The 25,603-nt window shown below is 45.1% G+C and overlaps 1 protein-coding gene and 1 long non-coding RNA gene across 15 annotated transcripts in view; one reads left to right on the top strand and one right to left on the bottom strand.

The window, feature by feature from the left end:
* The window catches only part of ATXN1 (ataxin 1), a 451,903-nt gene that overhangs the window by 23,489 nt on the left and 402,811 nt on the right, over positions 1 to 25,603 (bottom strand). For 3 of the 14 annotated variants that reach the window (XM_081518165.1, XM_081518153.1, XM_081518158.1), the window contains exon 6: positions 24,691 to 24,748. The exons of 9 other annotated variants lie outside the window; for them this stretch is intronic. The gene's annotated coding sequence lies outside the window, so the exon portion shown is untranslated. Of the gene's footprint in view, positions 1 to 11,903; positions 12,030 to 24,690; positions 24,749 to 25,603 lie in introns of all 14 variants that reach the window. 2 more of the 14 variants (XM_081518161.1, XM_081518157.1) reach the window with 1 other exon arrangement.
* On the top strand, positions 12,009 to 16,953 carry LOC145516714 (uncharacterized). Its single transcript, XR_014061694.1, has 2 exons — positions 12,009 to 13,211; positions 15,644 to 16,953. It is a non-coding gene; the product is annotated as an uncharacterized LOC145516714 (long non-coding RNA).

The raw sequence follows: 25,603 nt of genomic DNA, 5'->3' as shown, positions 1-25,603 counted from the left end.
CAACAGGAGTTAGGCTAACAGGGGGTGGATGTGAGGGCTGCCTACAGGCTGTGAGCAGTCTTGTGCTGTGATCCTGGGAAGTCGCTGAATCAGGCTCTGGGAATTCCAGGACCTGGGTTCTAGCATTTCTTCTACCCAGACTCGCTTTCTATAGTCTGATGTTAAAACAGATACAGTAAGGCAGCAGTTTTCAGCATTACCCTCCCAACCTCCAGCTTTATTAAGCCCCAGGTAACTGCATTCTGTATAGCCTTCTCTTAGGAAGTGCATGGCATGTAATTTACACCTAATATACACAAATCTACTGAGATGACAGTGCTGTTTTCAAAATAACCACAGAATAAAATTAAACTACCAAAATTGAAAACAGTTGACCCTTTTGACTGCTTAAAAAGTGCTGATACTGATCTTTTATGTCTAGGTTTCAAGTTATTCTAAGAAAGAACTGCATAAGCTCTGGCGTTTCCGTTGGGACTAGCAAAGGAAAGGAATTTAGGAGACTCAACGTGAACCGCTCCGTGCGCCCCCTGCTGGCTCCACAGTAGCACTGCTCCAATAAAACCCCACAGGATTTCACCAGGGATGTTCATGTAAGAGTAGTGTGTCAGAATCGGAAAGAGAGTATTTGCATATAGTAGGCCCAGCCAGTAAGGGAATAGGTTAATTAGCCCAAGGCAGCTCCAGGGAAGAAAAAAATAGCAGCATAAAAGTCCTTTCAAAGCCAAGCAAAATGTCAAACACGTTTGGAAAGAGGTCCATTAGCAATGCAAATGTAAAATTGCTGCACAACGAAATGCACCATACACAAAACTAGAAAACCCCTCTGAAGGTACTTTTTAAAACAGAACTCAGCTTTAGTGAATTTGAAAAAACAATGCGGACTTGGTTCTTAGCAGTGCCTTGGTTTATTTACAATGTTTTTTTGTTTGTTTTGAGAGACACTGAGTGGCTTTGTTGGCCTTAAAGATCGCATTATAGATCCCACGGCTGGTTTTTCTGCTAATGGACCACTAAAACATATCGGCCTAAACACACAAATTCAAATGCACTCTTCTGAAAAGTGGTCCATTGATAAACATCTTTTCCAGATAATACTGACAATAAGTCAAGGATACAAAGATCCACCGGAGCAACCGTAGGGCCAGACTGATACAAATTTCAACTCACCTTCCTACATTTGGAAGGATCATATTTCCTATTTACCAGTGCAGCTCCAGAGTTGGGTCTCTGTCATTCTGGGGTATGTGTCCCTGTTCTGCGCTTCACTGGCCCTCTGTGCTGTCTGTATCTCTCAGCAGGGGAGATCATTCTGAGAGCAGGGGCTGTGTCTACCTATATTTTCAGTCAACCACGAGAGGGCACCACAGGATGCCACCGTGTCCCTGGTACACTGGATGATGGTTCACAGGATGAAAAAAAACGGAGAGATAAAACTGTGAAGGTAGAAAGTACAGTAGGGAAAAAGGAGAGAGAAAGAGACTAGGAAGAAGAGAAGAAGAAAGGAGAGGGGATGTCTGCTTTTAGGGTTTCTTTCTAGCTGCAGACAAAAGGCCTTCATGTCCCTAATTGCCTTTTCAGTGCTGAAACACACCAATGGTTTGTTCACCTGAGTCCCCCGAGGAGGCGTGTGCCTCTGGATGCACCTGCCGCAACAGAAACATGGGCCTGTGCACGATTATATAACTGCCAAGTTACCAAAGAGCCACACATGCAGATCACGTTTAAACATTATTATTAGGAAACGGGAAGTGAACAGGGAGTCAATAGATGGATCAAGACAAATTTATATACAGTTTAATACATATGATTTGCCTGCTAATCACTGTTCTGAATAGATTCATCTTAAGCATCTTTACATTTATCTCTCTCTCTCCATCAGTATCTTAAAATTTAGCTCAGTGGCATATGGCCTTGCTATTCCAAGTGTGGTCCTCAGACCAGCTCCCCCAGCAGCTTTAGAAATGCAGAGCCTCAGGTCCCACCCAAAGCTCCTGATTCAGAGTCTGCATTTTACCAAAATCCCCAGATGATTCAAAGGCACAGCAAAGTGTGAGAAACTCAGTCTGTACACCTAAGCTCCTAAGTAAACATCTCAGTCTCTTTCTAATGGAGTAGGTGCTGGGAAACCAAACTAGGTGCTGTGAGCAAACAGAACTGATGGAGCCTTGGAGACAAGCAGCTAATATTTAGGGTTATTCCCCCGGTGGCTCAGACAGTCAAGAATCCGCCTGCAATGCAGGAGACCTGGGTTAAATCCCTGGGTCATAAACATCCCCTAGTGAAGGGAATGGCAACCCACTCCAGTATTCTTGCCTGGGAAATCCCATGGACAGAGGAGCCTGGCGGGCCATAGTCCACTCTTTTCCGCAAAAAAGTTGGAAACAACTCATCAACTAAGTACATACAGGACTATTTAGGGAGAACTCAGCTGTTTCCTTTGGGGTCACCTAAACCTGATACAGTTCTAAATAACAATGCTCCTTTTCTTCTGGTTCTTTCTGTCTTCAAAAACTCTAAGGAAACACACTTTAAAAAGACTACTATTGTAAATTATACATATGATTCAGTCATCTCTGGGAGGAAAAACAAAATTTAATAAAGGAAGACACTTCTATCTTTGCTATCATTCAAAAATCCCTGTAACCCCCTACCCATTACCATGGATTCAGCTTGTTTCAGAAGTGACAGGAAAATGAGATGATCCTGACCAATTCCAAGTCCCGTAAGTAACAACTAACTGCTCTGAATGGAAGACACGCCTAGAATCTGATATATACAGTCCTAAACACGCATTCCAAGGTCAGGGCAATACCCTGGGTTGCTCTGCCCAGCACCCTCCATCCTGTGAGTTTCACAGTTTGAGTGAAACCCATGACTGTCTGGCATCTAATGTCCATAAACAACAGATGCATAGTTTTCATTTTAAAGAGGAGGAAATAGAGCCTGGTGAGCTTGTGTCAGTTCTGGAAAAACCATGCGACCATTTAAAAGACAGAACACCTGGACCTGATGGGAGGGGTCACTAGGACTTGGCAAGGATTCTTGAGGTCCTAGCATGCAAATCTATTGTTTTACTGAATTATTAAACAGGTTGATCTGTGTAGTATAAAGGCAGAATGCACTTTGTTTGGGTTAAATGTTAAAAGTAGGCCCGACTCTGACATCCTTGAAATTTCCAGAACGGAGAAAGGTATGCTAGATGATAGCATAATTAGATATCTTCATGGCTGACTGAACAAGCATACCTCAAAGGAAATGTATCACATAGTCATTCATCAAACACTTAGTTTCCAGTATGTACCGTGGACCTTAATTGTTCAATGTCAGTGTGGAGCAAATGGTATGCAAGAACTCGATTTTCAGTTCTGTTTAACATTTTATTACTGTTTTGGTTATCATATTTAGAGGCAACAGAAGGCTGGAAGGGGTGCTTAATATATTATACTGAATACTATAGTGGGTAGCCTATCCCTTCTCCAGCGGATCTTCCCGACCCAGGAATCAAACTGGGGTCTCCTACATTCAGGTGGATTCTTTACCAACTGAGCTATCAGAGAAGCCGGCTTAATATATTACCTGAAATTAACAGCCAAATATATCCTAAGAAGCTGGAAGTGATGGCACAAAGCCAAAAATACTAAAGTGAACAAGAATAAATAAATTGCCCTACCCTTGGTTTCAATAGCTCAATTACTAGCAGAGTTATAGAGATCTGGTTGAAGAATAGTTCATTTCAAACAGCCCAGGAATTTTCTGTTTGACTGTCGATTCAATATGAACCAACAGTTGGGTTTGGTGCCTAAAAGCTGGTATAGCTTCACTTAAAAAGCACAATATTCTCAGTAACAGAATAAATACTGCAATAGCATACAGCATTGGTAAGGTCACAAAGTCTTGAGGCAAGGGGATACTGGCGGGCATGCCCAGGATGGAGTGATGGGGTTAGCGGGAGGTCTCAACCCAAGACAGGTAAGTAACAGCGGCAGCAACTGAAGATGTATGGCCTGGGGAAGGACAGAAAAAGCCGGAGCAGAGATGTGATGCTCAGATCTACGAAGGGCCGTCCGTGAAAGACAGCAGAACAGAACTGAGGTCCAAATTACATTGATATACACTTTGCCCTTGAACCTGAGTCTGAATCGCACAGGTCCATTTATATCGGGATTTTTTTTTCAATAAAGACCTGCTGTGCTGTGCTCAGTCACTCGGTCGTGTCCAACTCTTTGCCACTCTGTGGACTGTGGCCCACCAGGCTCCTCTGTCCTTGGGATTCTTCAGGCAAGAATACTGGAGTGGGTTGCCATGCCCTCTTCCAGGGGATCTTCCCAACCCAGGGATCGAACCCATGTCTCCCGTATCTCAGCACTACATAATCTGCAGTTGGCTGAATTCCAGAATGCAGAAGCACCTTCATGGAGGACTGACCATGGGACTTGAGCATCAGGGGCTCCTGGAACCAAACCCCCACACATACTGATGGACGACCGTATACAGTAGAAATTAGAAACTAACCAGAACTGGTCAAATGGGCTGGGCTGCCTCATGAGGTAGGAAGTCCCCGAGCCATCCTAAGCACTGAGGCAGAGTTTGGAGACACTTGCTGATAGTCAGATGTGGAAAAGAGAATGCAAAGGGACCAGAGCGGGAGATGATGTCCAGGGCACCACGGCATCCCTCCTAGCTCTAATCACGGGCTGCAGCAGGTGTGGCATTCCAGGTTAGAGGTTGAGTTGAATAAGGAAGAGAGCAAGATCTTCAGACTGCCCGGGCAAGGGAGCCAGGGACCCTTAGCATCACCTAGCACCAACCTCAACACCCCCACCTAGTGGTGATCCAGGGCACAGCGGTGCTGAAACTCCCCCAGAGGGAAAGTCTTACAGATCAGGCTTGGAGAACCACGGATACCATCATGCGGTTAACAAGCTCTCTCTTTCCCTCTAGGGTCACCAAAAGCAAGTTTGGTACCAGAGTCTGTACCAGGGTGCAGGACCCTTCAGGCAGAGCAGTGATGCATGCCACCCAGGGCCGGGGAGGCCCTGGTCTGCCACTACCATCCACACCGGGATTTCAGGGGAATGAGGACTGGCAGGAGAACACAGTCCCTTTTTTATTAGAACCAAGAATAATAGTTTTGGGGTGGCCTGTTCATCTATAGGGGCTTCTGTGGTGGCTCAGATGGTAAAGAATCTGCCTGCAATGCAGGAGACCCAGATTTGATCCCTGGGTCAGGAAGATCACCCGGAGGAAAAAATGGCAACCCACTCCAGTATTCTTGCCTGGAGAATCCCATGGACAGAGGTGTCTGGAGGGCTACAGTCATGGCGACTTGGGGGCAATGAATACAATCACTCAATGTCATATGTTAATGCAAAAATTAAGTCTACCCACAAGAACACAGCTGCATCTGGGTGCTCCCTGGCCTCAGGGAAGCTGAGGGAAACAAACAGACTCAGAGTCTTTGTTCTGATTAAAAATCCACCATCTCCTCCACGGAGACGTGGAGGGGAATCCTCCAGACACATGGCTGCTCTGCTGTCCTCCCTCCACTGAACTCCTCTGCTTGGCATGGCGCTAAGCCTCATCTCCCTCCTCCCTACAACGGCCTCTGTCATCTGCTTCTACTGTCCGCATCACAGAGGGACAGGCTTCATCAAACCCGGGCGAAGCTTTCTTCAGCTCCTGCCATACCCATATCACGTCCATGTGATAACAGTATGACACTGGGAGTGTTTCTAGCGAGTTCTGCCACCTCTGGACAAACAGGGAGGTCTGTCCTGTGGGTGGGGCCCACGGTATGGGGATATGGTCCATGTCTCTGTCTGCAGGAGGCCAGGCCGAGAGAGGAGGGCCCAGGCCCGCAGCTGGACTGGCCTGTCCCTGGCTCATGTGGGATGTCGCTGCAGCATCTGGGCAGCCAGTGTCCCCTGGCAGCCTGCCCGTGCTGGAATTCCTGGAAAGGCTGAAGATGGAAAAATAATCACTTGGAGGGATCACCATCTGGATTGAAAGCAGTCCCAAATGAGCTGTCCAAAAGACGTTTTTAGGAAAAGCTGGAAATGCCTTTCTGTCAAGACCTTCCCTGGTTCCGCACGGGAGCAAATACCTCTCCGCTCTCAAGTGTCCTGTGTGGCAGGTAAGCTACCCCGGGAGCGACACCCGAATCTCCATTTACCCACTGAAGGCTGCGAACAGTTCCCTGGGTGCTTTCCACAACTCCGCAGCAGTTCTCACCCCACTCCAGAGTGAACCGCTTTAAAGACAGAGAGACTATGGTGACAAGGTGCAAAGAACTGGCCGTAGTAACACGGTGAGAACTGGGGTTAGGAGACAAATTATTTTTGACTCTCAACTGAATATGCTTATTATTAGCAGGGCAGTGAAAAAATCTCACTATGGAAGTCATTCCGCACTCACTTCCACTGGCATCTTTGGAATATCAGGAGAAAATATTATTACTGGTAGGAAGGTAACATGAATATTCTTACTAGTACTAATGAGGAGGAGAACACAGAGAGAAGTAGGAAGAACAGCCTACTCCTGGGGTGGAGGTAAAGGACAAGCTCAAAACCTGGCTTCATCTACAAGTAACAAACATTGGCGACGGGTGGAGAAAAGGGCACCCTCGTGCACTGTTGGTGGGAATGTAAATCGGTGCAACCACCATGACAAACCCCTGGAGTAGGATATAGCACCTGCTCCAGTATTCTTGCCGGGAAATCCCATGGACAGAGGAGGCTGGCAGGCTATAGTCCATGGGGTCACAAAGAGTCAGACATGACTGAGTGCTCACACACATTATGACAAACAGTATGGAGGTTCCTCAAAAGACTAAAAACAGAGCTACCATATGATCCAGCAATCCCACTCCTGGGCATATGCTGCTGCTAAGTCTCTTCAGTTGTGTCCGACTCTGTGCGACCCCATAGATGGCAGCCCACCAGGCTCCGCTGTCCATGGGAGTTTCCAGGCAAGAGTACTGGAGTGAGGTGCCATTGCCTTCTCCACTTGGGCATATACTGGGGGCAAAAAAGCAAAAACATTAATTTGGAAAGATACATGCACCCTAATATTCATACCAGTATTATTTACAATTGCTAACATGTGGAAGCAACCTGAGTATCCATTAACAGACGAATGGATAAAGAAGATGTGGTGTGTATATATAATGGAACATTCAGTTCAGTCGCTCAGTCGTGTCCGACTCTTTGCGACCCCATGGAATGTAGCACGCCAGGCCTCCCTGTCCATCACCAGCTCCCAGAGTCCACCCAAACTCATGTCCATTGAGTCAGTGATGCCATCCAACCATCTCATCCTCTGTCGTCCCCTTCTCCTCCTGCCTTCAATCTTTCCCAGCATCAGGGTATTTTCAAATGAGTCAGCTCTTCGCATCAGGTGGCCAAAAGATTGGAGTTTCAGCTTCAACATCAGTCCCTCCAATGAACACCCAGGACTGATCTCCTTTAGGATGGACTGCTTGGATCTCCTTGCAGTCCAAGGGACTCTCAAGAGTCTTCTCCAACACCACAGTTCAAAAGCATCAATTCTTCGACGCTTAGCTTTCTTCACAGTCCAACTCTCACATCCATACATGACTACTGGAAAATCCATAGCCTTGACTAGACGGACCTTTGTTGACAAAGTAATGTCTCTGCTTTTTAATATGCTATGTCTCAATACTGTGTGATCTTGTAATGAGTATCTCTGCTTATAAAGTGGGGAGGAATTACCATACACAGTGCCTGGCAAAACGTACCAGTCAACACATGGTTGCCATCCTAACTGTACTTTAGCACATGCTTCCTGCGGAATCCCTTGTTTTCACCTACATTGATCTGTCACTAATCTCTCCTAGTTCCGTGATCAAATCAACACGATACTCTCAGATTCTCAATCCTTTCCAGTATCTGGGTCTTTTTTTTTTTTTTCCTTTCACCTGTGATTCACACAAGAAAAGGTCATGGATGTTTGAGCATTTATTCTCTTTCTTCAGCTGACAGAAGAGATTATATTGATAACAGCTCCCAGCACACAGGCCCCCAATTCACACCCCAAAGCACAAAAGCCGCTCAGCCTACACAAATGGAGCCCACAGATGGGTGAGCTGGCAAACTGGAGCCTGGCATGTCTCCGCAAGGGTTAACCACGATGCTTCCTGGTCCCACGCGACCCACTTTTCCACAACACGCAGATGAGTCATTCCCCAAAAGCCTGGTAGGGAAATGCGGAACCTCCTCTCCCTCCCCCCCAGGGAAGGCTGCCAGCTGTCCTCTGACACACCCACTCAGCAGCTCTGCCACGCACCACACAGCAAAGGGCCAGCGGGAGCTGGAGGAGGCTTGGTCAGATCCCACCAGCAACCAGAGCGCTGGGGGGCTCCCACGCTGACAAACGGAGAACACGAAAATCCCCATCGGGTCAGAAAAATGCCTTTCTGGAACTGAGGCATTCTGAGAGGGTCTTGAGGCATCCGCTGCCCTGGGATATGGCTGAGTCAAAGGACAGTGGGATGTTCTAAATAACCGTGAACTAACAAGTCATTCCCTCTGAGGGTTCCATGGCAGCGACCCCTCTGTGGTTGTCTTCTAGTCTCTGGGACGCTATACCACTCTGCCATCTTCTTAGTGACAAAGGCCCTGAGACCTCCTGGGACCCAGCGTCCCCAAGCAAAGCAGGTTATGACAGAAGCCACTGAGGCTGTGTGTGTGTGTGTGTGTGGAAAATAGAGCAACACTTTTCCTGCAAGCTACAACCACTGTGTGATCATCCCATTGTAAAGACCAGGACACTGAGGCTTAGCATATTAAATGACTCCCCTAAGGTTCCATGAAGGGCTTCCCAGGTGGTGCAGTTGGTAAAGAACCTGCCTGCCAATGCAGGAGACCTGGGTTTGATCCCTGGGTTGGGAAGGTACCCTGGAGGAGGAAATGGCACTCCAGTATTCTTGCCTGGAGAAGCCCATGGACAGAAGAGCCTGGCGGGCTACAGCCCACGGGGTCACAAAGAGTCAGACACGACTGAGCATCCACACACGAGTCTAAGGTTACACGGCTCATAAATGACAGAAATGAGATGAAAATCTTGGTTCATCTGACACAAACATCTGGGTCCCAGTGCTCACATTATGCAGTGAGCTGCTGGTATGTAGTGCAGGATTAATTTCACCCGAAGAGACTTCTCACCATTGTTTTTGGCTACTGGGAGGTGACCTTCAGACCTCTGGAATGTCCTGCCTATGGACTGTGTTTGCCTGGGAGCTTTGACCACTGGATAGTCTAAAATATCATTTATGATGGGGGCTTTGGGCCGCGGGCGGTAACAGTGCCAACCTCTGGAGGAGGTACTAAAGGTACTCGCCCAACCTCCGGGAGGAGCTGGGGGTAAAGACCAGCCATGTGCTTAGATGCGATTGAGCTGCAATGAGTCTCCAGACACCAGGGCTCAGGGAAGCCTCGCTGGGTGGCTGTACTGGATGTGAGCTGTCACACTGAAGGGGTGGGAGAAGGTGACACCCTCCACGACCCAACCTGCCCAAGGAGAGGATGCCTGGAAGCTCCGTGTTTGGATCCCCTCCAGACCTCTGCCCTATAAGCCTCTTCCTTGATTTTTTTTTTTTTTATTGTGGTTAAAAGTCCCCTAATATGAAACTACTATTTTAATCATATTTAAATGTACCTTTCAGTGGCACTAAGTACGTTCACATTGTTGTGCAGCTCTCGCCATCAGACACCTGCCGAATTTTCACTTTCCTAAACTGAAACGCTGTCCCCATTAAACACTAAGTCCCCATTCTCCCCCTCTCTCCCTAAAACCCACCCCCACTCCTGGCTCCTGACCTCTACCATCTACTGTGTGTATGTTAGTTGGTCAGTTGTATCCAACTCTTTGCCACCCCGTGAACTGTAGCCCACCAGGCTCCTCTCTCCATGGAATTCTCCAGGCAAGAATATTGTACTGGGTTGCCATTCCCTTCTCCAGGGGATCTTCCCGACCCAGGGATCGAACCTGGGCCTCCTGCATTGCAGGTGGATTCTTTACCATCTGAGCCACTAGGGAAGCCCACCATCTACTGGAATCATCCCCTAAAATCATGACAAAGCCACTTAAGGCACTGCAGCATTGCACAGCCCTTCTTCTGAGGCTCCCCATCACTTATGTAACGTTTTCACTGCATTCTTTACCTACTTCCATGCATCTTTCTCACTAGACAGTCAGCTCCCTGTGCTGGAGACAGATTGGATCTCACAACCCTGTGGGACACGCGGGCTGCTGTTCTTTCTTCGTCGGCTGACTGTTCTCATCCTGTGTCTGTCTATTGCTATTCGCTCTCCCTTAGAAGCTGGCTTCTAAAAGGCAGTGTTTCTGGATCTTCTTCTAAATTTCTGGACGTGATCATGCGGTGTTGGATCGAAAGTGAAACTCATGACAGAGGGACATAAAATACTGTGTATCTGAAAAGCATCTGGCCTGAGAGATTCCATTTCTAAGCGCAGATTCTCATGTGAGGTTATGAACCCCGGATACTGCCCGGAGCTAGGCTGCAGCCGCTTTAACCTCTAAAAATCCACATCCCATGATCCAAAACTATGTCCAGATTGTCCCCCATTTATTCCAGGGGAATGCCGAGGATCCTCCTTGGATTTACTGGAAGGAATACATGTTTACAAGGACAATCTTATTGAAACCAGCTTAAGTCAAGCATAGAAAGAACAGGGAGAGGAGCTAGTAAGGATCAGCCAAGATAAGAATTCTCCCTGAAATAAACGTTTGTTTTAAAATTAGGGCTCTGACTCACACTCACTGAATGGGTGGCTGAGTTCTGACCCTCAAAAGATGAATGGCTCATTTTGAAAAGCAGAGCAAGTGGGAAACCTACTCTCTACCTTGTTCCCCGAACCCCACCCCGCCTCCCCGGAGTGAGGCTGCGCAGTGGAGACCAAGATGCCCCCAGTCATTTCCAATCACCAGCGAAACGGACAATGGGATGACGCGCTACCTGCAGCTGTGTTCAATCAAAACGCTGAGTAATTACTGGCGGCCCCTCCTGGGGGCTCACAGGCGGCCCAGCATGAAGCCGGTGGAACATTAAAGACGTTGAATGAGCTGCCAGGAATTCGGCTGCCAAATCGCTCCTCCTCGCCCTGGCTCAGCACCATTAACTTAATCAGGTATTCATTCAATGAGAATAGTTCACACTCGCCCTGGAAGAATGCCGCTGCCCTCCCAACGAGGCACACGGTCAAGTCGACAGCTTTCAGCAGGAGATGTCAGGGACAGGTTTTAGATTCTTTTATTCAATTTAGGGTCTGGGAAGAAGGGAATCCCCCCTTCTAGGCAGGACTTCTTGGATATGCCATGAAGGGAAGGCTCTGATAAAAAGCCGGTCAAAGACAGAAGAGAAGACAGGCCTTGCTTATTTCTCTGTATTTAGAGACATCCCACCCAGCACTTTAGACTACAGAGCTCTGACTGCTGGGCAGTCAACTGATGATTAACTTTGATGTTGCACAGACCCGGGAGAGACTTCTGGCATTTGGTGACTGGTGACTTTAAGGAAGATATTCAACTTTCTAAGCTTTGGTTTCCTCTTTAAGAAAATGGAGGTAATAATGAACTCTATTTCATGAGGCCGTTAGGGAAAGGGTGTGGGATCAGGCAGTGCCCAGCAAGCAGGCTAAAGCAGTCCAAAGAAAGTCATCCCCAGCCATGAACCACTTCCAGGCATCAAATGACCTCCCCTTATGGATGCTGAGGGCACAGGCTTGGGATCCCAGCTGCTAGAGTTGGAATCCTGGCTCCTTCACCCACCAGCTGTGCCTGAATTCCCCCATCTCTACAGTGAGAATAATACCAGTACTCAGCCCACGTGGGCTTCCCAGGTGACACAGTAGTAAACAACCTACCTGCCAATACAGGAGATCTTTGTTCCATCTCTGGGTCGGGAAGATCCCTTGGAGAAGGGAATGGCTACCCACTCCCACTCCAGTATTCTTGCCTGGGAAATCCCCTGGACAGAGGAGCCTGGCGGGCTGCAGCCCGTGGGATTGAAAAGAGTTGGACATGACTTAGTGAATAAACAACAACAAATCAGCCCATATAGACTTGTTGGGAGTTCACACATTTAAAGAACTCAGACCAGGGCCTGACCCACTGCATGACTGATAAATACTGGAGGCTGAAGTGTTGGTTCTCTCTTGAGAAGGGCCCTCCTTCCCACTTTCTTCACTGGGGTGGTATTTTCATCTGTACTAAAAACACACACTTTCTTTCCTGGATTATTCCATGCAACACAGGTGCCAGTCAACTGCAGCAAAGATGATGGGTGCAACAATCTTCTGATTCCTTGACTCACCTCTGCTAATGAGGAATTTCAAGTCTCAGCTGCTTAGAAAGTTTACTATTAATAAGTCTCTAAAACTTCTAGAAAATAATTGATATGAGTGCATTGATATTTTTCCCCCTAACTGGACTAAAGCCTTGCCTGCAGAACAAATGATCAATCACATCTGCATTCAAAAATAAAATTCGAATATGCTGTTTAAAATTTGGAGTTGTTTGTATTATCTGCTTTCTCCCCACAGTTATCAATAGAAGCTTTCTGGCTTCTTTTAATGTGGAGCACGGTACCTATTTTACTCACAATTACTCATTACAAATGAAATCAATCCCTTTCCTATTTAATTTCTTTAGAATACCCAGGTCCCACTGAAAATCTCCACAACATTATAAATGCACAAAAATTGGCCAGCTATTTTATTTAAGGCCCTTGTAGCAAATGAAAGACAACAAGCGATGCTGCTGGAAGCTGCAGGCATCAAATGACTATAATCTAAAGAGGCAATAAAATGTTTACTGGACAAGTAGAAATGCAAAAAAGTACGTCAGCGCCCTGTTGACAACAAAGCTCATTTTCTTCACTAGCTCTGTGACCTCTCTGAACCTGAACTGAACTGAAATCTCTCTGAACTGAAAGACAGTTCACCTCTCTGAACCTCCATTTCCCTCATCTATAATATGGGAATGATGATGATAACGTTTCCAAAAGATTACTGAGATGAAATAAGATGACGGACAGGAGAAAGTGCAACGTCTATCACAAGAAATGCAAGTATGTTCTCTTTCCTGAATGTTGCTTTCAGCTCCAATTGCCTCTTGGGAACCGTCATGTAATGCTCCAACTTTGTTTCCGACTCTTTGTGACCCCATGGACTGTAGCCCACCAGGCTCCTCTGTCCATGGAATTCTCCAGGCCGGAATATTGGAGTGGGTAGCCATTCCCTTTTGCAGGTGGTCTTCCCAACCCAGGGATCGAACCCGGGTCTCCCGCGTTGCAGGAGGACTCTCTACCGTCTGAGCCACCAGGGAAGCCTTTCATGGGAGAAAGTGCAATGTCTATCACAAAAAGTCCAAATATGTTCTCTTTGCTGAACATTGCTTTCAGCTCCAACCACCTGTAGGACAGACACCTCCATGTAAATGCTCCAACTTCCCTTTATCACCCCTGTCAAGCCAGCATCCCCTCTGTGTCCGTGCTGGTACCACAGTTCCGCACCCTTTCCCTAAGTCTAGAAGCACTGATTTTGAAGCCTCCTTGCCACTTAACCCCTATATCCAGCTACTCCCCTAGCAGGGTCAATCTTTCTTCAAAATGTCTCAACCATCCGGGAAAAAAGCCCCCCACCTATCCCTTTTTTCCATCTCACCATGGAGAAAGGAATTTAGCCTTGTTCCTCCCTAAATGGACTAGGCTTTGCCTTAGGCTTCTGGGAGACAATCTATGTTATTTATACCTGATGGCTATAGGGTAGGCACCTTGAGTCACAGCAAGTTATTTAACCCGGGGCTCTGCTTCCGCATCTTAAAATATCTACTCTGCAAGATTAAGTAAAAGTGTTAAATGCTCAGTTGTGTCTGACTCTTTGTGACCCCATGGACTGTAGCCCACCAGGCTCCTCTGTCTATGGCATTCTCCAGGCATGAATACTGGAGTGGGCTGCCATTTCCTTCTCCAGGGGACTTTCCCGACCCAGGAATTGAATCCTGGTCTTCTGCATTGGTAGGTGGATTCTTTACTGTCTGAGCCATCAGGGGTGATCCTTAAATGAGATCATGTATATTAAGCATCAGTGCAGTGTCCGAGCACAGGGTATGATGCAATATGTTAGCTAAGAAATGTTCCTTATATTCAATAGGAACTACAAGCATATTAGGGTTTCCTTTGTGGCTCAATGGTAAAGAACCTGCCTGCCAATGCAGGAGATGCAGGTTTGACCCCTGGGTCAGGAAGATCCCCTGGAGAAGCAAATGACAACCCACTCCAGTGTTCTTGCCTGGGAAATCCCATGGACAGAGGAGCCTGGCGGGCTACAGTGCATGGGGTTGCAAAGAGCTGGACATGACTGAGTGAGTAAACACCACCACCAATAGTATCCATATTAACTTCTTTTCCTCTATGAGAAGACGATGGAAATGGTCAGAACTCTTGAAAATTCTGTCAGCATATTCAGTAGTTGCCTTATTTGCCACAAAGGATTTTCATTTTGAGTTTTGCTTGTGTTCTTTTCTAGGAAATCTATTATTTTTCCCAATTGATTTTTTTTTTTTTTTTTTAAATTCTGCCTTCAGTCTGGAGAACATAGGATCGCCGCGCTTTCCTTACAATGTAATTCCAGCAGAGCGAAGGGAAACCATGCCTCATTTCAGTGGTTTCAGCTCCTACCCATCAGCATCCCCTGACTTCAAGGTGTGGGCTATACACAGTCCTGGATATGTACAGAGGACCACTATTTTTCCTGATCTCTTCCCGAGTGTACTTTAGACTGGGAAATCGGGGGGGGGGAGGCCTTTATTTCACTAAGAGATAATTTCTTAAAATAAGTTACGCTTTTCCTAAAATAAACAAAAATATACATAAAGGAGCCTCCCATTAGAAAAATGTCTCAGTGTTAAGTAGAAAAATGCACCCCTTCCATTTTGAGACACATGATCCCCTTGTCTGACACACTTTTTTTTTTTTTCCCTATAAGAGCATATTTCAAAAATTGGGATCTTTCTCCCCTTTGTAGGTTTGAAAAATATATAGTTAGCTTCCATTTTGCTGGGGTTACCTCATGAGGTGGTGGGTAGCCTGGTGAAGACCAACAGGAAAGCAGTGACTGAGTCAATCGATAATGTTTCCAAATTAAATGATAAAAACAAACCCATCCTAAACGTATGTAGTAAAACATACAAAGTGTTAGCTCCTGAGAACCTCACAGAAAGCTCTCAACGGGCGATCAGAAAGGGACCGGCCTGGGAGGCTGACACGAGTCCCAAGCAGCCAGGTAGGAATAACACTTCAGATGGGTGGGTCTCATTTTCTATTTCACAGCTGTCTTGAAACTCTCCTCAAGGTCAGTGTGGAAGACGTTTAATTAAATGCGTGGATTTACAAGCTCCCCCACACTGACTGCCAGGACAGCTTTGTGGTCAGTGAATCTCAGGATGGTGGGAGATCTTTAGAGGAAATGACCATAGGCCAGACACATCGCGACGACCGGCTTTGTGGTTCCACAGATGTGAGACAGGAAAGTTACAGATTCAGTAGAGGGCTGTATATGCGTCTAGATGGGGACAGAGGAGCCTGGTGGGCTATAGTTCGTAGGATCGCAGAGAGTCGGACACAACTGAAGCAACTGAGCATGCACGCACACAAGAAAACACCGCACTCAAAAGGGATTATTTTTACAAGGCAGAAAACAAGTTCCCTGGCAGACACATGGCAGAGGAAAGAGCTCGGAGAATGGGGAGAGCTGTTGGTGGACCGGTAGCTTTAGCACTGTGAAATTCTCATTAAGATCCACTACAAACACCTGGCCGTTATCCAAAGGAGTAAAAATGGCTTTGTCTATGAGAATAAAGGAATAAGCATTATGTTTCTAGATCACAATCGTGCGTGAGTACATCACAGGGGGGCGGACTCCCCAAGCTGGTTATCAGAAACACTGGTGACTCTAAAAATACACATTCCCTGTAGTTTTCCAAGATTCAGCAGATCCGCGCTGTGACCCAAGAATCTGCATTTTAAAAAACTCTGGTGATTCTCATCAGCAGCTCAGTTTGGGAACTTACTACACCAGACCCACTGGCAGCAAATTAGGAATGTGTAGGGAGCTTTATAAAAATCCTGCTGGTAAGGCTACACCCTCAGCCCATCATGTCATAAAGCCTGAACCAGGAATCCAGAATTTCAGCTCAGGTTGAGAACCACCACTCAGAGCCTAAGTTCACGTTCCTTTAAGTACCAGCCACCCCAGTACCTAGGACAGTGACTGACATACAGCAGGCCTTCCACTATAAAGCCAGACACGTACTGTTCTAAAGCCTACAAACGTCCCAACTTCAGAAAAACATAAATTAAATGCTGAGTTCCCGAACAATCTATGAAGGTACTGAGCTCCAATTTTATTTGTCAGCTCATGTGGAATTTGCTTTTATTGAACCATGCTTTTCCCAGAAAACAAAACCTAGGTTTTTGTTTGCACATTTTTTTGTTTTGAGATGTTTAGAGATCATTTCCTGTGACTTTGTGGAGGGAGCAGAGCCCTGAAAGAAGCGTCGAGTTGCTCAAGGGCCAGCCTCGAGGTCAAGAGAAAAGACTGGCTGCAGCCTGATGTCATTTGGGCTGAATACTCCTCATTCACATCAGGCCCCCAGTTCTCTGATAACCAGGAAGCTCTGTGTGGCCATGGCCACAGCCACGCTGTTCAGCTCACATCTTATGATTAGGATCATAGCCTGCCTCAGCCGACAGGCCCTGCCAGCCGCATGCTCCTCTGTGCTGTAACACGTCTGACTTCAGCACACCTTGAGTCTCCGGATACCCTTTATGCATGCATCTCCTCCCTCTCCCTCCCTTCAGAGAAGACCTTGATTGTGTATAGCGTCTACCGGCCTGTACTGGGCTGCATAAAAGAGAAGGCGGGTCCACAGCTTTTTTCCCTTGGCCTGATCCAGGCTTGCTCCAGGTGTCAGAGCAGAATCCAGTCTGCTTTGCTGCCCACAGGCACCACTGGCCCCAGGACATATATCTGTCACCCACCTTGGAGGACAGAGAGCAGGTGAGGGGAGCAGAGATTTCAGAAGCAGAACTATTAACATCCCAGGAAGGAAGTTGAGGCTGAGAGAGATACCCAAGAAGGATGGTTTAAAAAAAAAAAAAAAGGTGGGTGAGCAAACACCCAATTTTGGCTCAAGAGAGGAAAAGTGGTCAAGGAGGTGGAAGAAAACTAAGACATCAACTATATTAAATGGAGCCAAGAAACTGAGAGAGAGACATGAATTAAGGAAGGCCACTGATTAGCCCAGTGGCTGAGTCCATGCTGAACATTAGAAGCACTGGTGAGCTTCCAAAAGATATTGACTCAGAATCTCGGTTAATGACCATTGGATTAAACTGTATGACTGCAGATGACTTCAAAGTGAACACTTTATAGTCCTACCGAAGAGGAGGGGAATAGATATATGTACTAAGTGACGACTTAAATGTGTTCTCTAGCCCTTAGGTTCAATGGCGACATTGGCATTATTGATTATCTTAGTTTAAATTTAGGTATGTCAATGGGAAATAATGTCCTTGATTAACATATTCAGCATTTGGAAACCTCATGCCTGGGATTATTCTGGCTGAGCCTCCCACACCATCAAGCAAGTGCTTGAATAAACAGATGGGCTTTGTACAAGTGCCCCGAGAGCTAGGGAACATGATTATGCTTCAGTTCAAGGGAAGTAAGCCTCTTGGAAAATACTGTTCTTGTGGTTTGCTCCCTCTTCAACTGGGTTTTAAGCCTAGGGCTCAATCGTGGGAGGCCCTTAGCCAATCTCAACTCCTCCGATGGTAAACTTGGTGAGAGGTAATCCAAATTATGAGTAACAAGATCTCACAGGTTTACATTTGAAGAAAGACAGTGGAGACCACACACACACACACAAAATCCTACCTCCATCATCCCAACACATCACTAGAGTCCTTCCTTAAAGTCGAAAACTGGATTCTAGAATAGCCCTGTCAATCTGTGATGGACCAACATGCCAAGGTAAGAAGTTTGAATCCAACAAGTGAGAAGGTCTTTACCTATTCAGCGTAAGTAATAAATGACTCCCAGGGATCAGGATGCATGTAGACAGCAGTTTCTTCAGTGCTGTTGTACATTTATAACAGGCATTTGTTTTGGGTAATTAAAATACTTGATAGTTAATATTTCTCTGGAAATATTGTAATATTTACACAATATAAAAATTGTGTAATACCTGAAGCCATGAAGCATTCTGAAAGGCAAGAAAAGTGAGGAAGATGGCTCTATACAAGGACATTAACTTCTTAGCCAAGAAGATACTAGCGATGATTATAAAATCTGGAGTAACACGGGGGAAAAACAAGGAGAGAGAACTTAATGTTTCATTCAAGTTCTGTTTTGAAACAGGATTCAGAAAGGATATTGTACCATTTGGTATTAATTATTTTGGTTCGTGCACATGGCTAATTATTTCTACAGCATCTAAGATCTCTTCAAAACAAACACAGTTTGCACATACACACCCACCTCTTAAAATGTGCCTTTTATCCCCCTTTCCAGAGCCTTGAGGAAATTTCTGATGGACTATCTCAAGGGCAGCACTCTGGGAGTAAGTGTGGATTGTAGACTAAAACATGTAATTGGCCCCTAACACGCGTATAAACAAATTAACTAAAAGGACATTGCAGCATTCAGGATATAAACAAAATGACTCTCAAAGTTAATTTGCAGTTTTTTTTTTAATGTTCCATAATAAATTTTACTCCCGAACATTCCGCTGACCTCTCTCTTCCCAAAGTTCTCCTCCTCCATTCCTTCCATTGTCTTTAATGTCAGACTCACAATTCCATTGTCCGATTTGAACTCATTGCATGAATCCTTAGATTGTCCCGTGAGGCCAATCTTGAGTGAGTATCTTCTGATCCTAAATGACTGATGTTTCTGAAGTCCTAGGAATTATTGATTTAAAGTGTTTCACCTTACTGAGGCTGTGTGCACGCAGTTGTAAGAAAGCAGTATTAACACTGCATAATGACCTGGTGAATTTGGGCAACTCTAGAAAATCCATGGATCCCTTCACCTGAATTGCCTGATCTGACCTGTGGATGGCCTTAGTTCCTTCTAATAAGCTGGCCAAGTGTCTGGTCATACCTGCAGATTGCCAGTTCCTCACGCCCTACCAAACTGCTAAAGCTTGCTTCAGACCAACGCACAAACTGGAGATAACAGTGGCCATTCTTATCTATTCACCCCTCATCCCCCCAACATTAATCAGCTCATGATGATAGAGAAACAGGGCAATTAAATCTCCTGAGCAGATAGCATTGGAGGCTGGCTCACAGTGCTATTGGGTTGGCCAAAGAGCTCGGGTTTTCTGTACAATGTTATGGAAAAACCCAAATGAAGCTTTTGGCCAACCCAATGTCTGTAATCATCTGGAGCATTATGCTTCTAAAGCAAGAAGCTAGCTCTAGTCTAGGCACTTCAGATAAAGGATGGTGCTGGCACTGGGAGACATTCCAGGGAAGTCACTCAAGTGCCTACCTGTCAGCCCTGTCTGCTGGTTCACACTCTCTCGTGCTGCTCCTGGTCCGCACCCTCCCGCTCACTGCCTTGGCCTCCATTACCACCATCATCACTTCATTCTTGCCTGCTTCCTCTCCCATTACCACTTTCCTCTCCAGAGTGAAACAGAAGGACACTTTCCCATGCTTCTTCCTGCCAGCAGCACCTTGGAGATGCTGTCATTTTTTTTTTTTTTTAATGAAAGCTGATGTTGGACAGAGAAACATATATGAAGCCTATGCAGTTATATGAAGATTTCTGATCATCTTTGTCAGGATAGAATGTGAAAATCTTACTTATACTATACAAGGTTCTCTACTCATATAGATATCATACTCAGTTTATGTACAGGCTTAAATTTCAGTGCTTAATTTCATCTCCTGTCACTCATTTGACAAGTTTTATTGAGTGTCTACAATGTGTTAACAAGAAGTAGGAATAATAACTAATATGTGTAAAGCACTTAGTACATGCTAGCATTTTATATGGAACATCTCATTTAAGTAAGCATTTGCCTAGTTGCCATTATAATATCTGATTAAGTGAGATGATTCATGGGCACAAGTACAGACCTATATCATATAAATGTGTGCAGCTCCTTTGTAGGATTGGGCTTCCTTGGTGGCTCAGTGGTCAAGAATGTGCCTGCCAATGCAGGAGATGCAGGTTTGATCCCTGGGTTGGCAAGATTCCCCGGAGAAGGAAATATCAATTCACTCCAGTATTCTTGCCTGGAAAATCCCATGGACAGAGGTGTCTGGTGGGCTACAGTCCATGGGGTTGCAAAGAGTCCAACACGACTTAGTGATTAAACAACAACAGGGCTTCCCTGGTGGCTCAGCGGTAAAGAATCCACCTGCCAATGCAGGAGACACAGGTTCAATCCCTGATCCAGGAAGATCCCACATGCCGTGAAGCAACTAAGCCCATATGCTACAACTAACAAAGCCCACGCACCCTAGAGCCTGTGCTCTGCAACAAGACAAGTCACTGCAGTGAGAAGCCCATGCACCACAACCAGAGAAAAGCCCACAAAGCAATGAAGGCCTAGCACAGCCAAAGATAAATAAATCTTTAACCAACAACAGTTTCTTTGTAACTATATCTCCCCCATTTCCAGCCCACCCCTGCCTATTTTTTCTCATCTCTCTTACTACATTATTTCATCCCTAACAGAGTTTTTCTGGAAAAATAGATGCTTACTGGATGGCTGTTCAGCTTCAGAATTAGAAGTGGAAAGACATAGAAAACCTCTAGACTCTAAGATCCTCGAGGGCAAGCAAATGTCTTTCTTTTTCCCAACCTGAAGGCCCTGGCATAGTGCCTGACACATACTTGATAGATGCATGCTAAATATTTGTTACACAAATCAGTTCCCCGATGTGCTAAGTGTCATGTCTCGTAAATAATCCTGAGCGTTTCATAGTATTTGCTGACTGGGCTTTTCTGCTGCCCCATGTGCCACTGAAAAATTTTGGGTCAATTCAAGGTTCCACTAACAGTAAATCAGGTATGAATTGGGACTTAAGCCAAGGTTTAGATAAGCAAAACCTGATGCTCTCTGATAGAAATTGATCTATTCAGGATGGTCAATCTAATCGCAAAAGAAGGCAAAGTTTTTCCTCCACACAGAGAACTGAGTTCCTACTGAGATTTTTTAACATGGAACAAAACCAGAGGCAGGGACATGTTTCCACCTCCACCACCTAAAACTAGCTAGTTTTCACTGTATTCTCAAATTTTCCCCACTTCCCCCTTTCCCTTAGCCATTCCTCTTTCCATTCTAGTTTATTTCTTGGATTGATATGGGGAGTGAAGGCATGATTTGAGTTTGTAAGCTTTTCATTTTACCCCAGGTAGAGGGGACATGATATAATTTGTGGGCCTGCTGAGATAACTACCAGAACAAAAGTTAATGGATAAATATTGGAGTCATGACATCTGGTGAAATCTTTCTATTAAGTGACTGTGAAATACAGTTACAACCTGATCCGGCCTTGTCAGTGGGAGTTTCTCGGGGTATCCGCCATCAAGTAGGCCCTAGAAATCATTTTGATTATGAGACAATGCATTCTGGCAGCAAGGGCTAGCTTTAATTTCCAAGCTTAGAGCTGAAGAGTGTCCAGTTTACTAAATCCACCATAGAGTCTATTAAAGGTAGATCTCTAATAATGACCTAGGGCCTCCTGGTATTTTAATTCCACTCAACCCTGGCACTTGGGTAGCTGATAAAACTGAAGTAGACTATCAGAAGTACCTTCTTTACAAAAAATAACTCCCCAAGTTGAATGTATTGTATTTGATGGGGGTGAGGGTGGGGGCACACTGTTTTAAAATTGATTTCATGACAATGTTCTGGATATTTTTAGGTTGTAAGACACAAGCACGGTTTCCCCCAACAATAGCCCAATCAATAGAAAGTGTGGTACTGCATGAACCACACTGTTCACGAATGTAACCTTCTACTTACACCCCGCTATGAATGAGCAGGGCTTCCCTGGTGACTCAGTTGGTAGAGAATCCGCCTGCAGTACAAGAGACTGCCTGCAGTGCAGGAGATGTGGGTTCAATCCCTGGGTCAGGAAGATCCCTTGGAGAAGAAAATGGCAACCCACTCCAGTATTCTTACCTGGGAAATCCCATGGACAGAGAAGCCTGGCAGGCTACAGTCCATCGGGTTGCAAACAGTTGGACACGACTTAGCAACTAGACCACCGCCTCCGTGCATTAGAAAGTGATCCGTTCATTGAGATTATGCAATAACCAGGGGAGAGACCAGGAAGAATAGGGTCACGGGACCTGAGGTGGAAGAGGACCTGGTGCTTTGTCTCCTTCAAAGAGGTTCCCGTCCAGACGTGGGGACAGAGGGCACTGCTGCCAATTACAGCCTGAACCTTCTCAGGATGGTGGTGTGAAGCTAGGGCTGTGCACGACGTGGACCAAAATCACAGAGGTGTGTCGTGAACCAGCGCTGAGTTTTTTTAAAAACAGTAGAACAAGGAGGACTAACTCTGCACTGTTGGTTTTCAAAGTGCTGTGTCTTCCTTCTGCTTGACACTAGACAAACAACTAAATGACGCTGCAGGGGCTGAACCTCCCTAGATCTGCTAGGGAAAGAAAATCACAACATAATCAAATAGAAAATCTCTTGAAAAAGTATTTTCTTTCTCATTTTCCTCAATTCGAATCAATTCATAGCACACTCTACAGTCAAAGAGTACATTCAAACTTGCAAACTGTTTACAAGCAGTGTTTAGGTAAAACAATGGGAATCCTACCAGGTCCAAACAACCTGTAATGACCTCATATTGAACTATTCCCTTTTCTTTTCCTTCCCTTCCTCCTGCCGCTTCTCCACACTGAAGCAGAATTCCTTCCGACGTTGTCTAGCCACTAATCATCTCCGCTAATACACCTGCCTCTGGTGGGTCCATTCAGAGTCCCCCATATGTACCGTCCCCATCTATACCAAAAGGGGAAAAAAGATAATTTTCTGCTTATTTATTTGTTCCCCTGACTTTCAACTTATTCTGACCTCGTCTCAGCATCAGGGATTAAACTTATTTTTGTTGCTAAATCTTGGTCAGACCAATAGTGACATTAAAAAAAAAAACCTCAGCTGTCTACCTTTTATTACCTATAAAGCCTTGTTGATATATGGAAAGGGGACCTTTGTGGTGAGCTTTCATAACATGTCTGTCTGTTAAAGACAACAATAATAACAGTTCTAATACCACCTCCACTGGCTTGACCACTTGTGCTCCTGGAAGTTAGCCGGATACTGGCAGTTTCCTAGGAAACGACATTATACCACACAGCAACACCACATTAATTCAGAACCTGCCACCTAGCTAAACTCAGGCTCTAGCATCCTATGAGCTGGCCTCTTTGCTACCATCAGGAGCAGAAACAGACTTAACAAAAACAGAATATAACAAAAGAGACTCCAGGATGTTGTAGGTTGATCAAGAATCTGAGATACTTAAAAATATAAATGCATTCAATAAAACAGACCCAAACCTTCAAGCAACCCACACATGACATATTCACAAACGTCCCGTGGAGATTCTGTCACAGAATAGAAGAGTCCTGGTTTTAATTAGCTATTAAAATGGGGGGCTGATTTTATAAAAAGTACAAATGTGTGATTTCTTTTTTTCTCTTTGATTTGCAAGGATGATCCTATGCATCGAGCCCAAAACAGGGTTCTAACTCTTGTTGACTTTCCCCCTTGGTTATCCCAGGGGAATCTTCTCTTCCTCCTTGGCCGCCATGCTTGTTTTAACAGATAAGGCATGGAGCATAACACAAGAGTGCTGTAATTACTAGTTACCTTAGCAGGTGCATGCAACTCTCATGGAAAGCATACATTTCCCGGTCACTATTAATCATGTGAAGTGTTGACAATGTGGGGTGAACCTCATGTGTTCTAACCCTGGAGAGGGAGGTAGGGCAGCTCTAGACTGCTGAGTATTGGTGCATATACACATCACACCTTGCAGGACAGATTTCATTTCTCCCTCCTACACTGTTGGTGGGAATGTAAACTGGTGCAGCCACTATGGAGGTTCCTTAAAAAAACTAAAATTAGAGCTACCATATGATCCAGCAATTCCATTCCTGGGTATATATCTGGAGAAAACCACAATTTGAAAAGATACATGTACTCCAATGTTCACTGCAGCACTATCCTACAATAGCCAAGACATGGAAGCAACCTAAATGGCCATTGACAGATGAATAGCTAAAGAAGATGTGGTGTACCTATACAATGGAATATCATGCAGCCACAAAATGAATGAAATAATGCCATTTGCAACAACATGGATGGACCTAAAGACTGTCATATTGAAGGAAGTAAGTCAGACATAGAAAGACAAATATCCTAAGATATCACTTACATGTTGAATCTAAAAATATAGTACAAATGAACCCATTTACAAAACAAAGTCAGAGATATAGAAAACAAAATTACAGTTACCAAGGAGAAAGAGGGAAGGGATAAATTGGGAGATTGGGATTGACATGTACACACTAACTCTTATAAAATAGATATCTAATGGGAACCTACTGTATTAGCACAGGGAACTCGACTCAGTGCTCTGCAGTGACATCTGTGGGAACAGAATCTAAAACAGAATGGATTAAAAAAAAAGGATTTCATTTCTCTCTCATACACACACACACACAACCAAAGGATTCTGAACTAGGGCTAAAAATACAATCTCGGGTCTAAAAAAAGGGGCAGAGCTAATGAAGGCAAACCGTGCAAGTTGTCTGATTTGTATACACTTGGTATATGTTGACCTTGACTGAACAGGTCAGATTATGAGATCAGAAATATGAGAGCGCACCATTCTGAGCTTGAAATCTGTGGCTAATCATTGTTTCTCCCAATATCCATTCTCCCCCCTTTTCTCAGAAGTAGAAACCTTGAGGCCTACTGTGCTGCGGATGGACTCTGCTGAATTATGTGGCAACCTGGATGGGAGGGGAGTTTGGGGGGGAATGGATACATGTACATGTATGACTGAGTCTCTTTGCTGTTCACCTGAAACTATCACAACATTGTTAGCTGGCTATACTCCCCATACAAAATAAAAAGTTTTTAAAAAGGAAGTAGAAACCTTGATATTTGAACTGCACGCATTTCTGCCCACTTGAAAGGCTTATCTTCATCATCCCTTGCAGCTAAGTGTACTGAGACTAAATTCTGGCTGACATGAAGTAAACAAAAATATGTTATGATGCCTTTTGCAAGCATCTTTGAAAAGGTGGCTAGGCCTTTCTTTTCCTTTCCTTCTTCCTGGAATGCAAATGTAATGGCTGGAGCTTAGGCAGCCATTTTGTACAGAAGAGACACACTAAGGATGGCAAAACAGAAAGATAGGATTGGGTCCCCACTCCTGGTGAGCTGCCATATCTGCCTTGGAATCCTACCTCGCAATCTCTTTTTTTGTGAGAGAAAAATAAATGTATAATTT

The sequence above is a fragment of the Giraffa tippelskirchi genome, chromosome 8 (assembly GCF_054371585.1).
Source record: "Giraffa tippelskirchi isolate mGirTip1 chromosome 8, T2T-mGirTip1v1.2.pri, whole genome shotgun sequence".
In the NCBI taxonomy this organism is placed as follows: domain Eukaryota; kingdom Metazoa; phylum Chordata; class Mammalia; order Artiodactyla; family Giraffidae; genus Giraffa; species Giraffa tippelskirchi.
This window is presented reverse-complemented; position numbering and strand designations above follow the sequence as displayed.